The sequence below is a fragment of the Cebus imitator genome, unplaced genomic scaffold (genome assembly GCF_001604975.1).
Source record: "Cebus imitator isolate Cc_AM_T3 unplaced genomic scaffold, Cebus_imitator-1.0 Scaffold39, whole genome shotgun sequence".
Taxonomy (NCBI): domain Eukaryota; kingdom Metazoa; phylum Chordata; class Mammalia; order Primates; family Cebidae; genus Cebus; species Cebus imitator.
In genome coordinates, this window is record NW_016107354.1 from 11,230,910 (window position 1) to 11,234,566 (window position 3,657).

Genomic DNA, 3,657 nt, shown 5'->3' on the forward strand with positions numbered 1-3,657 from the left:
AAAAAATTATTGTATACAGAGGGATTACATAAAAAGCAATAGTAGAAAACGTATAGTCTGTATTCAGAATGAAGGGAATCAAGAAAATAGTAGGTTACAAACTGGGGTTACTCTCACCATCTCTCTGTGGCCACGTGGTCTCTCATTTCTACACCTCCGAAGTCTGTGTCATTCTTTCTGTTTGCAGACCAGCTTTCTCTATATCTGATTGAACAAAGGCTGATCTATGTGATCCACCAGTTCCAACATTCATTGTGGACTAACTAGAGTTGTTTTTTGTTTGTTTGTTTTAACTTTTAAGTTCAGGGGTAAAAGTGAAGTTTTGTTACAAAGGTAAACTTGTGTCATGAGGCTTTATGTCCTAATTTCATAAGAAAATCTGACTGCTCCATTTTGTGTTAGGTGGGACTTGAGAGATATTGCAAATAAGTATATGTATATCCTGTGCAAAATTTGGGATATACTTATAGTAAAAAAAATACATTTCTTACCCAAAATTCAAATTTAACTGTCCTGTATTGTTTCTGTCCTGTATTGTCACTTGTTATAGGTGTGGGTGGGAAAATGGCAAATGGAGCAAAGGAAGGTGTTATACTTCACTAGGTAATTAATTGGGTGATCAGTGTTTCTCAGGAAGAGTGATATGAGCTTAATACGTACATAATCTATAAACAAGAGGGAATAATTTGGTTCTTATGGAAGATAAGAGACCAGAATGTATTACCATTCAGATAACAGGTAAAATTTAGCCAGTTGACTTAGAGATAACTAAAATAATTTCAGCAAAGTGAAGTTTTTAAATGACCTATATATTTTTTAAATACTTTACTAGATGGACTGAAAAGGGAAAATGTCATCAATGTGATTGATTTCAATTTTATTTCAAAAACACAACCTGTCTACTTACTAGTATTTTAAAAGTACATATTTATTATTTTAACTTAGATAAACATTATAAGAAATGACACTTATTACTTCTTTGTAGTTAAAGATGTTAAAACTCAAAGAGGGTAATTATCTATCTAAGTTAACACAGCTAGAAAGCAGCAGAAGCAGAATTTAAACTCAGGGCTACCTGAAACCAGAACCTTTCCAACTGAATTGTGTTGCTTCCAAATGTCACTGCTTTATAATCCAAACATCAGCATTATTCCAAGCTGCTACTAACAATTTCTATAGCTCCTCTGTTGGAATCTTAAATAACCAGCTTCAATTTGTGTGATGAAAGACCTAGGGACCACTTTCACATGAAGCACAAGCAAGAGTGCTTGGCTCTTACCCAGTATTTTCCCCAGAATAGCTTTCCTTATCCCAGTCTGTTTTCTAATCCTAAATGAGTGTAGCACTGGTTGAGGTACATTCCACACTGTTGAGAATAACAAATGACGTCTAACCTGTTCATATTCATGAGTAGAATTATAATTATGCATGAATGCTCTACATTAGTGCCTAATAATCAACATCTACTTCTTCTTTTCCTGTTGTTTAAAATAAAGGGCAGGCATGGAGGGGTATTAGTTAGTTTAATCACGAATCAAAGATAATGACACCATTGCAATTCCAAATGTTTATCTAGGCTTCTGTGAGGCAAGCATGCAATGAACATTTAATGTACTGGTTTAAGGCAGGCCCTGTGACATGTGTAACAAAGGTGATGGTAGAATCTCTTTGCAAAATTAAAGCACCAGAGATACTCCATCTGGAAAGCATAGACAAATTTAATTCAATGCTTGGCAAGATGTTTTACAATGAGTGAGGGCTAAATACATTTCAAATGGGTAAATAAATTAATGAATTAATTTTTGTGAGTAAAAGGCAAATCCCTCCAAAATTAAAATATTTGAATGGAATGGAGGCCAGTTTACAATCTTTTTCATGAATCTTAAAACCTATATTGCCACCAGTGGTTCATTTTTTTTTAATACATTCGATACTCAAACTATACTGTCAATGGAGAAATGATAAACCAAATTAGGCCCTCATTTGTGGCATAAAATGAAATTTTTGTTGAAACTAAGACTAGTTATAACTTGTCAGCAATAATTTTTAGCACCTCTCTATATGTTAGGCATTTTTCTAGGCATTGATGTTACAAAGGGTGAACAAATACAATGACAGTTCTTGTCCATATGAAGCTTAGGTTTAGTGTGGGGAGACAAGCCTTAACAGAAAAATTGAATGAAGATATATTTAACCTAAAACTAAGATATTAAAAATTGAAGGAAAGTTATGTGGTACAATCAAAGTTCAAATCTGAAAGGTTTTAGTTGATCAGAAGTTTTGAAGATGCCCCCCGACCTCAACTCTGGGAACTTGAAGTGTGATCTGTTGGGGAAGTAGTTCATTAAGTAAAAGGAGTAGAGACTTTTTCAGCATCATTTGCCCAAGGAATTGGGAAAAAAAGTTTAGTGTACCTATAACATAGGATGAGAGAATGAAAGAGGTGAGACTGTAAAAGTAGACCAGGTGCAGATCATGCAAATTCTTATAGATGATGTTATGCATTTTGAGTTTTATCCCAATAGCCAACAAAAGTTTTGAGAAAGTCAGTGTTAGACTGTAAAAGTCAGATCAATGAGAAGAAACAGAGTAAAGATTTGCATTTTTTAAAGATCCCTCTGGTTGTAAATGGTAAATGGACTGGGGCCAACATAGTGAATATGGCAAGACTGTTTAGGAGTCTACTGAAATATCGCTCATGGAAAGGCACATTACCTAGGTCAAAAATCAAGATTGGGAGTATATGAGTGTATGTGTAAGAGGTAAAACCGAGGGAAATAGCAAAAAATTTGATGTGAGAGATAAGGGTGAGGGGGTATCAAATGTGATTTTCAAAGTCTTTTGAAAATGACTAGATATATGACATGGGAGAAATGGCCAGCCAGCTGCCCACCAACATTTTTCACTTTATCTTTCCATAATATAATTCTTTTATTAAGAAATTCCAACCCCATGCATGATGTTTTTGACAAGAAATATAAACAGAAGTGATATAAGTCGCTGTTGAAGTGGTTAAGAAGCAAACATGCTTTCCTCATAGTCTCTTTGTGTTCCATGTGAGAGCCAAAAGTTGCCTATGTTTGCTATCTCCAAATTGTCAACACTTCAACCCACATACTTCAACCCATTTCACACGGTATTTTTTCCACGATGAGGGATAATTGATACTGCAGATATTCATAAAATGTAAGAGGAAACAGGCTCCCAAGAAAGGAAGAAAGGGGAAGAAAGAGGATAGGCTTTAACAGGAGATACTAAGGAAATCCTGGGTTTGGAAGTAGCTGAATTGAAGTTTGTGATAGCAAGAAATAGAAGGAGCTCTTTTCTGATGACTTTTATTTTCTTCATGAAGCAGGTGAGAACATCTGCTGAGGGAAACAACTTGGGAAAGACAAAGGTTTGAGAAGAGAGAATTCAAAAAAGTTATTTCAATGAGAAAAAATTAGGATGGCCAGTTTTACCAGGAGTGTTGAAGGTGTATTTGCTTTTGGTGTTCATAGAAATATAATGGTAATAAGTTGCAATGTTTTTTTTTTTCCCCCATTTATTTATTTTATTGTATTTTAGGTTTTGGGGTACATGTGAAGAACATGCAAAATTGTTGCATAGGAACACACATGGCAGTGTGATTTGCTGCCTTCCTCCCCATCACCTGCA

At 34.9% G+C, this 3,657-nt stretch overlaps 1 long non-coding RNA gene across 1 annotated transcript in view; it reads right to left on the minus strand.

The window, feature by feature from the left end:
• Positions 1-680: 680 nt before the first annotated feature.
• The window catches only part of LOC119470753, a 6,679-nt gene continuing 3,702 nt past the window's right edge, over positions 681-3,657 (minus strand). Inside the window, exon 3 of the long non-coding RNA XR_005199724.1 lies at positions 681-692. This is a non-coding gene — a long non-coding RNA (uncharacterized LOC119470753). The remainder of the gene's footprint in view (positions 693-3,657) is intronic.